Source organism: Thamnophis elegans, chromosome 9 (genome assembly GCF_009769535.1).
Source record: "Thamnophis elegans isolate rThaEle1 chromosome 9, rThaEle1.pri, whole genome shotgun sequence".
Lineage (NCBI taxonomy): Eukaryota > Metazoa > Chordata > Lepidosauria > Squamata > Colubridae > Thamnophis > Thamnophis elegans.
The window spans coordinates 3,891,048-3,901,125 of NC_045549.1; the positions used below are offsets into that span (position 1 = coordinate 3,891,048).

The window sequence follows — 10,078 nt, forward strand, 5'->3', positions numbered from 1 at the left end:
GTTCCACTCCTTCCCTCAGGAGCGGACTTGGGCTCCTTATAGTACTAAACGTCGGTACCTCACCAAAATATCTATGCCTTCCACCTATGGAACTGCTTCCAGGCTCAAGGCGGCGGGAGTGATATTCCCTTATGTGTTTCAATCACCAACCACTACTGAGCCGACGGATTGAACCGGATTTCTCCTGCATTGCCCAATCCCATAGTTTCGTTGCGAAGCACAGGTATCCAGCTAGCATTTAGTGTTTAAAGAGTATTGGGACCACCCTGCTGACTGTCTTGCAATCCAGGACTGAGCTGAAAATATTCTTTGACTTTGCAATTATCAACCTGGGTCCTCTATTTTGAGGTTGTATTCCAAGCCATTTTGAGGCTATTTTCCAAGCCATTTTGAGGCTGTTTTCCAAGCCATTTTGAGGCTATTTTCCAAGCCATTTTGAGGCTGTTTTCCAAGCCATTTTGAGGCTATTTTCCAAGCCATTTTGAGGCTGTTTTCAAGCCATTTTGAGGTTGTTTTCCAAGCCATTTTGAGGCCATTTTCCAAGCTATTTTGAGGCCGTTTTCCAAGCCATTTTGAGGCTGTTTTCCAAGCCATTTTGTGGCCGTTTTCCAGGCCATTTTGAGGCCATTTTCCAAGCCATTTTGAGGCCGTTTTCCAAGCCATTTTGAGGCCGTTTTCAAGCCATTTTGAGGTTGTTTTCCAAGCCATTTTGAGGTTGTTTTCCAAGCCATTTTGAGGCCATTTTCCAAGCCATTTTGAGGCCGTTTTCCAAGCCATTTTGAGGCCGTTTTCCAAGCCATTTTGAGGCCGTTTTCCAAGCCATTTTGAGGCCGTTTTCCAAGCCATTTTGAGGCCGTTTTCCAAGCCATTTTGAGGCTGTTTTCCAAGCCATTTTGAGGCCGTTTTCAAGCCATTTTGAGGCCGTTTTCAAGCCATTTTGAGGTTGTTTTCCAAGCCATTTTGAGGCCGTTTTCCAAGCCATTTTGAGGCCGTTTTCCAAGCCATTTTGAGGCCGTTTTCCAAGCCATTTTGAGGCCGTTTTCCAAGCCATTTTGAGGTTGTATTTGCAGGCGTTCCTAATGGCTGCGACCTTAGAAGGCGTGGGGTGGATGCCTTGGGCGTCAATCAAGAAGCCCAAGAATTCCACCCTAGGAACAGCAAACGAGCATTTGCTGCGCTTAAGTTTTAAACCCGCGCCCCTGAAACGTAGGAGGACCTTCCGTAGTATCTCGATGAGCTCTGAGCGGCTGGAAGCAGCGATCAGAACATCATCGAAATACGGAACTACGCCGGGAAGCCCATGGAGCAAACGGTCCATGAGGCTTTGGAAGATCCCCGGGGCCACGGAAACGCCGAATTGAAGGCGGCGGCAACAAAAAGCCCCACGATGGGTGACGATGGTCTGGGCAGCCGCCGCATCGTCATCCACCGGGAGCTGTTGGTAGGCCTGCGCCATATCCAGTTTGGCGAATGTGCAACCCTGCCCCAGGGAATGGAGCAGGTGTTGCACTACAGGGACTGGATAGGGGTTTGCCTGAAGGGCCAGGTTGATCATCGAATTGTAGTCGGCGCAGATCCTCACCGACCCGTCCGGCTTGACTGGGAGGACGATGGGGGTCTACTAGCGAGAGTGGTCTACGGGCTCGATGACTCCCTGCGCCAGGAGCTTGTCAAGCTCGGATTCAACCTTGGCCCTTAAGGCAAAAGGCACCCTGCGGGCCTTAAGCCGAATTGGAGCAACCTGGGGATCGAGGCTAAGGGAGATGGGGGTGCCTTTATAACAGCCAAGCTGGCCATCAAAAACGTCAGCGAATTCGGCTAGGACGTCCTCTAGGGAGGAGGAGACCACCCGGTGCACCCCCCCTATAGACAACCCCAGGGGAGGGAACCAATCTAGACCCAAGAGAGCTGGTAGGGAGTTTTTGACAACTAGAATAGGCAGTTTTCCCCGAAAAGAGCCGTACTTTACAGAAATAAGGAAGGACCCAAGGGTTGGAATTAGGTTCCCTTGGTAGTCCCGCAGGGTCGTTTTAGCAGGCAATAGCTGGGCTTGGGAGACTTTGGGGCAGAGACGGGAGAAAACAGCCCAGGAGAGTAAGGAACAGGACGAGCCAGAGTCCACCTCCATCTTGCAGGGCTGACCTTCGAGCTGGACCGAGGCCGCGACCTTCCGGGCTCCGGCGGAGGCTTGGCTGACAGTGCCCTCGGTTGCTTGCGGCTGGCAGATAGTGTAGCAGTCGTCAGCCCGCCGAGCGGGCCACGGCAGTTGGCGGCGCGGCTGCGCTTGGGGCTGGACAGCGGCTTGCAGGAAAGATGGGGCAGGCAGAGAGGCCCGGCACACTCGAGCGAGGTGACCCTGCCTGTTGCAACGGCGGCAGGTCGTGTTGCGGAAAGGGCAGGCTGTGCGGGCATGGCGCCCGCCAGAGCCAAGGCATATCGTACTGGCAGCAGTCAGTGCAGCTGACTGTGGTTGAGGTTTGCATTTCGGCTGTGCCCTTAGCTGCCCCACGATTTCATCAGAAGGGTCCTCCGGGGGTGGCATCTCATCGACCAGGTTCGTTTGCGAAGGAGGGCCGGCAGACGTCTGGGCAGGCGAAGCCAGTTGTAAGCGCTCAATATTGGCCGTGGACTGCTCAGAGAGCTCAGCTGCTCTGGCAGTCTCCACAGCCTGGAGTAAAGTGATGTCTTGATGGCGGAACATACGGCTTCGCAGGTTGACATCCCGCACTCCACAGACAAACTGCTCCATCAAGTTTTCTTCTAGGTTGGTAAAATCGCACTGAGCAGCCATTGTTCAAAGCGACTCTAGGAATTGGCTTATGGATTCGTAAGGCTTCTGCACGCGGCGGCGGAAGGCGAAACGACGTGCGATTTTCAATGGGGTTGGGGCGTAGTGGCCTTTTAGTTTCGCCATTAGGTTGTTCCACCCCAGCTTGTAGGCTGGCCTCGGGGCGGCCAGGGCTCTGGCTGAGGCAAACATCGCGGGGCCGCAGCAGGAAAGGATAAAACTACATTTCTCCTCTTCGGGTTGGCCATGGTTCTTGGACGCAATGAGGTAACACTCAAAGCGTTCCATAAAGCCTTCCCAAGTCTCTCCAGCCGAACCGAAGGGAGAGAAAGGTGGTAGTGCTGACGCCATGGTGGCGGTAATTAGCACGGAGCAAAGAGAAGAGCGTAGAGGAGGAAAGAAAATTTCTCCGATTGCTTCACCGGCGCTTGCGTGCCTGCGGGAATCGCGGTTAGGCAGCTGGCTTAGTGTCTTCTCTTGTTTCACCTAGGCACTGCGGGAATCGCTGCATCCCACCTTCGTCGCCAGTTTTGTGGTTCGAGGCAGGAACGACGCAGATGCCAGGTTTCAACGAGAACAGGTTTATTATTACAACAAGAACAAAGTGACAGCGATTCAAATGCGGCAACCGCGCGCCAAGGTATTTATGTAAACTAGTTAACCAATCAGTGGCCGGGGACTGGGCAGCAACCGCTGACATCAGTACCTCGGCCAATCAAGGAGGATCTGTGGCCGGCAACAGCCTCTGCTGCGTCCCAACCAATCAGGGAGCAGCAGGGCTGTTGCTGGCTTCTTATAGAAGAATGCATTAACCAACTAATGAATATTTAACAACCCATGGCACTGGACACGCGACAGTTGCCAACGGAAACTGCAGTGGTTTAACCTCCCACGCAACCTAACACGGACTTCTTTAGGATCGACGTCCCAGGTCAATGGCGGTGATCAGGCACCCTCTTCTACTCTCAAGCGCTGTAGGTACACAATACTATATTATACTTGCCTGTCGGCAGGCCTTGTATTCCCTCTCATCCTGGCCAGGATTTGTTCAGATTTTCTCCTTTCCCTTTCTCGCACAAAGGGTCCTTGGGCTGACTGGAATTTCCCTCGACGGTGGAAGGTGTCCTCCCCCGTTCCTCCGAAGCAAGAAGCCTCGTGGTGCCAGAGGTACCCGGGGCTTGGATCCTTCCACCGGCGTGGGGTCCTGGTCGTCCAGAGCGAAAGATCGCCTGGTTGTCCCATCTGGGGTGCCAGAAATGTAGCAGAAAATGAGACAAGACCAGCTCTTTGTCAGAGGGAGAGGTTTATTTGTGAAAAGGTTCAGTAGTGATTGGTCAAGCAAAATCTGAACCCCGAAGGGCAGTTGTTTACAGTCTTTTATACTCTTAGCCAACATATCGATTATCCCAAAGTACCCGGCCTTCCTGTGTCATGTAGGCCTCGTACACAATCTCGCAAAACAGAGACAGGACATTCATTACTCAATTACCTCCCTACAGGGGGTATTGGTACCTGTTTCATTATCCTGTTTTAGTTAGGTGAAGCAAACAGAACAACTAATCTTAAGGGTAATTAATCCTTTTCCCCATTCCACGTGGTAAAGAAACTTTAATACCCAAATAATCTGTCTAGTTCTCAAATTCTCTTTTACCTCCAGGTAGCCTTACATCCATGAAGGACTACTCGTTTGAAGGGCTGCCATAAAGAAGAGGGGGGGTCAACTTATTTTCCAGAGCACCAGAAGGCAGGATGAGAAACAACGGATGGAAACTAACCAAGGAGCGAAGCAACCTGGAATTAAGGAGAAAACTCCTGATCGGATGATTAATCAGTGGGACAGCTTGCCACCAGAAGTTCTGGGTGCTCCATCACGGAGGCTTTTAAGAAAGTCACTTGATGTAGGGTCTCCTGCTTGAGCAGGGGTGGTGGTGGACTAGAAGACCTCCAAGGTCTTGATCTCGTAAATTGTGGTCACATGACTACAGGAATATGATTCAGTTGCCCAACACCCAAAATGCGGTCATGTCAGAACTTTGGAACAGAGTCGTAAGTACTGGACGATCTGTCGTACATTTGGGTTGTAAGATGAGGACCACAAGTACACCTACAAAAGAATTTTCTTTCCCTTCTTTACAGAAAGGTTAGGAGTTTTGTGGCTTTCCAGGGTTTTGTGATAATGCTTCCCAGCGCAAGGAAAGCGTTATCTTTTCTCTTCATAAACGACGCTTAAACAATTTTTGTCACACGATGCAAGAAGACTTTTATTAATTTAGAACTGGTTTGGGGGTAGAATATTTATATTTTACTCTTAAACGGTTATACGCTTTGGATCTCTCGGGGCAGCTTCGAGTTCGAAGCCCTTTAAGGCCACGAAATGCCAGCGCTCCGAACGCCTTAATAAAATTGTGGTTTTCCATGTTGCTGCTTGCTGGCCAGGTGCATCAGCCGGAGAAGGAGGTCTCCAGTTGAGCCGTCCAGCCCGGTCAAATTCCTTTCGGGAGACGTCCGTCCTCTCTCGCCGTTCTCACTTCCGCAGGCAGCATCGGAGACCCAACTCTCTGTAAAAGGATGGGAGGCAGAAGAATTCATTGGGTCAGTTCCAGACAGATAGGGAAGACGGCCAAAGCTTTTACGAGCTCTTGTTTGTGGGGTTTTAGCAGCAACTTACTCTGGGTGGGCTTAGGATGGTCCCGAACCTATGTAGAAGAGGGGGTCAACTTATTTTCCAAAGCACCAGAAGGCAGGATGAGGAACAACGGGTGTAAACTAATCAAGGAGAGAAGCAACCTAGAATTAAGGAGAAATTTCCTAACAGTGAGGACAATTAACCAGTGGAACAGCTCACCACTAGAAATTGTGGGTGCTCCATCACTGGAGGTTTTAAAGAAGAGATTGGATGACTATTCGTAAGAAGGGTATAGGGTCTCCTGCTTGAGCAGGGGGTTGGACTAGAAGATCTCCAAGGTCCCTTCCAGCTCTGTTCTGATTGATTGGAAAATATTCCCCTCTGGATTTCTGCAAATTTAAGATCTGGGAATAAGTCAGTGTTCCGCAGCCTTGACCTCTTTAAGATGCGTGGACTTCAACTCCCAGAATTCCTGGCTGGGGGATTCTGGGAGTTGAAGTCCATTCATCTGAAAGCGACTCAGGTTGCAAAATACGGAAGGAGGTCATTTTTTTTAATTCTTAGCCGATGGGCCAAACAAGACGCCTGCCATTTCTATCACAGCCACAGTTTGTTTATTGGACTTTTATAAGATTATAGGGAGCTGAGAAACTCGATTGTGCAGTAGAAAAAATGCCGGTACACGTAGTCTTCATTTAGTGACTGCCGTTGGTTGCAACAACTCAGTGATTAAAAAAAAAATAGAGAGAGAGAGACAGAGAGAGACAGAGAGAAGGGGAGGAGACAGAAAGAGACAAAGACAGAGAGAGACAAAGACAGAGAGACAAAGACAGAGAGATACAGAAACAGAGAGGCATAGACAGAGAGACAGGCAGAGTGGGAGATATATATATATATATATGTTTCTTTTACCTTGTTTTGCTCCCTCGTAAGGCAGAAAGCTGCTTAAAGAAGCTCATTGTTTCCTGAGTTACATCTTCCCAGGACAGTGCATCCTTAAAAAGTTCTAACATCTAAAGTCCACAAGCTCAGTTTTGTCCCCTTAGTTGATTAGAAGCCTCCCATCAGCTGGCAGCTGCTGCCTGAAACTGACTGGGTCTTAATCAGAGTCCCTCTGAAGATTTTGGTTGTCCTAAACGCCCGCGTTGCTTGGGAAATGAATTTTTAATCGCCTCACCTTCGTGAACCGTCCCCATCTGAGGCCGTTGATAAACGAGGACTACCTTTACGGAAGAGAGGATGGCTTTTAACTTGCTGAAATCTTTTCAGACGCCTCAAACTTCAACTCCCAGGGCTATCAGGAATTCTGGGAGTTGAAGTCCCACACATCTGGGGGGGCAACTGGTTAGAGAAGCTTTAGGGCTTCAGCACTGCTCCACATAACATTTGACTGAGGACGAATGCAATTAATTTGTTTACATCGTGTCTGATCCTATAATTACCATTATTGCAGCAAATGCCAGGGATTCCTACCTTACGGGCAGGGAGCAGGGGGACGGCCCTCCTCCTGGCATCTTCCTTCTGGGTTGGTCACAAGTAGGCAGCCCTTTTCTTTGTCACAACAAATCTTGTCCCCAAAGCACTTCCCTCGGTATTCCGGGTCACAGTACATACACTAAAAGAGAAATGAAAAGAAGACAATGAACATTGCCTGCATCAACGGAGGGAGAGAATCAAGATCACATGAAGGGTTAATACCCCTTTATACGGTAATCCCTCGGTGAGGCCACACTTGGAATACGGCATCCAGTTTTGGTCGCCACAATGAAAAAAAGATGCTGAGACTTTAGAAAGAGTGCAAAGAAGAGCAACCAAGAGGATTGGGGGACTAAAACATATGAAGAACGGTTGCAGGAAATGGATATGTCTAGTTTAATAGAAAGAAGGACCAGGGGAGACATGATAGCAGTCTCTCAATATCTCAGGGGTTGCCACAAAGAAGAGGGAGTCAAAACTATTCTCCAAGGCACCTGAGGGTAGAACAAGAAGCAATGGGTGGAAACTAATCAAGGAGAGAAGCAACTTAAAACTGAAGAGAAATTGCCTGACAGTTAGACAGAAGAGCCGAAGTGGCGCAGTGGTTAGGGTGCAGTACTGCTGGCCACTTCAGCTGATTGTTTTCTGCAGTTCAGCGGTTCTAATCTCACCGGCTCAAGGTTGACTCCGCCTTCCAAGGTGGGTGAAATGAGGACCCAGACTGTGGGGGCGATATGCTGACTCTGTAAACCGCTGAGAGAGGGCTGAAAGCCCTATGAAGCTGTATATAAGTCTAACTGCTATTGCTATTGCTATTAGAACAATGAATCAGTGGAACAGAAATTGCCTCCAGAAGTTGTGAATGCCTCAACACTGGAAGTCTTTAAGAAGATGTTGGATAGCCATTTCTCTGAAACAGTATAGGGTTTCCTGCCTAGGCAGGGGGTTGGACTAGAAGACCTCCAAGGTCCCTTCCAACTTTGCTACTGTATTGTATTGTATTGTATTGTATTGTATTGTATTGTATTGTATTGTATTGTATTGTATTGTACTGTATTATATTGTATAACATTCTGGAGGCATAGCTTTCCTGCTAAGGTGCTCCTTAGCTCCTTCCCCCTTTTAAATCCCAAAGCATTAAGGTACACTGTTGCTCGACCTGGAGGTTCCCTAAATGGGCCACCTCAGGAGTCCCATCTCCCGTGCAATTAGTATTAATTAATTAATTATCATTAACACTAATTAATACCAATTCATTAACAATTAATTAATACTTAATACTCTTTAACTAATACTTAATACTAGTTAATTAATACTTAGATAATAGTTAATTGATAATTAAATAATATGTAATCAATAATCAATAATAATGAATAATCAATAATTAGATGATCATTGATCATTAATTGATCATTGATCCCTGATTACTAAATATAAAATACTAATAATTAATAATTAATAATCAAGGAAGTAAGTTGTGAGTAAGTTGTGAAAAGCGTGCAGAGAAGTATAAAAAGAATGTCTTGGGAAGCGTTTAGGGCCACCGGCTGTAGCTAATCCTTGCTGGATTCAGCTATGTCAGTGGAGCTTATTGCAATAAATTGCTAATCTAAGTAATGCTATGTTTGCTAAAATTGTACATGAAACAATAAACCTCCGATCTTAAAATAAGATTTATTGCTGTGGTTTCCCTTTGTTTTTTATATAGAGATATTTTTTATGACAGAATTGATGCAAAACACTGGCTTTTTCATGTTCAAAATTACTCATGAAATAAACTCTTGATTCAAAGTGGAATTGTGGAAGCGTGCTTGTATTTTCTGTTTTTAGTGTCTCATTTTACGACAGAATGAAGCCGTGCGTGGCTGGACAGCCATTTGTCTGGAACCGTACAGGGGCTCCTGTTTGAGAGGTGGGTTGGACTAGAAGACCTCTGAGGTGCCTTCCAATTCTATTATTGCTGTATCACCTTTGCATTGGGGAGGTGGGGTTTACCTTTCAGCCCACTGGTGTGGCTCATGGACAAACCTGCTGGAAATTAAAAGTTTGGTCACCTACAGACAAGGACAGGACAGCGAGAAAGAAGAGAAGGCTATGGGATTCTTCCTTACGATAGAAGATGGGAAGGGTAAATGCAAACACCTTTGCCTTACCTGTTGGGTTTTTATTTCAGGCACGGACTTCTTCTTCCCTCCTCGTGGGCAGTTCGTGAAGTAGCAGGCTGAAGACAAGGTGAGAAGGCAGAGGAGAAACACCGAAAGGATCCCGGCACGCATCTTAGGAAGTTTGGCAAGTTGGCGTATCTGATATCTTGCCTTCTGGCTCTTTCTCTCTGAATCCTGGCTGCATCCCCTGCGTATTTATATTGTTTGCATCTATTGCTTGGAGCCCTGTAACACTGTGCCCTCCCCAAACATTTTCACAGGTGAGTGGGCTCTCTTCCTCTTCCCTCCACAGACCTCCAGCCTCCGACCGACCCCTATAATCCACCCACATAGAAAGCAAGGGACCAGCCAGAGAAATCGAGCAGAGCTAATGGGGATCAGGGAAGACAGGGAGCTAGGAGCAAAGCTAATGAGTCAGAGGAGGCAGGGGGCAAACGAAGAGATTGTACCCCGGCACGCCTTACTAAGCAACCCAGGACAGGAAGATCGTTTCAAATCAAAGATTGATTGGGAACGTTCCAGTCCAAAAGCATTCTGTATTACCAAGACAGAACTCAAAAGTTGCAATCTTTTGTGGTTTAACTCATCAGACTTAAGGACACTCCTTTGCTCTGCCTTCCCCCAGACTCATCAAAGGTATAAGTACTAAGGTCCCAAATACCTAAGCCAAACACACACACACACACACAAACCCTAACCAAGGTTAAAACTAACCAGGGTTGGTTGCTGTGTGAATGCAACTGCTTGTTCTTTGACTTAAGGAGGCCTGCTTTAGAGAACATAGAGAGCTGCCCTCCAGTTAAAACTCTGAGGATTGATTGTGGAATGCCACAAGAGTTAAAGTGGACAATTTGATACGAAACAGCTCCCATTAACCTAATGCAAGGGGTGTCATATTATATACACTTCCTAGTTAATGTGTCATACTACACAGACTTCCTAGTTGGTAGAAAGTGGGGAACAATATATGGGCTTAAAACAGAGCTGCTAGTTAGCTAGAGATGCTGGGAGTGAATTTTGCCT

The 10,078-nt window shown here is 47.5% G+C and overlaps 1 long non-coding RNA gene across 1 annotated transcript; it reads right to left on the bottom strand.

The window, feature by feature from the left end:
• Positions 1–5,027: 5,027 nt before the first annotated feature.
• LOC116513551 lies at positions 5,028–9,224 on the bottom strand. Its single transcript, XR_004256001.1, has 3 exons — positions 9,044–9,224; positions 6,888–7,029; positions 5,028–5,346 (listed from the first exon to the last, which is right to left on the bottom strand). It is a non-coding gene; the product is annotated as an uncharacterized LOC116513551 (long non-coding RNA).
• Positions 9,225–10,078: the final 854 nt, after the last annotated feature.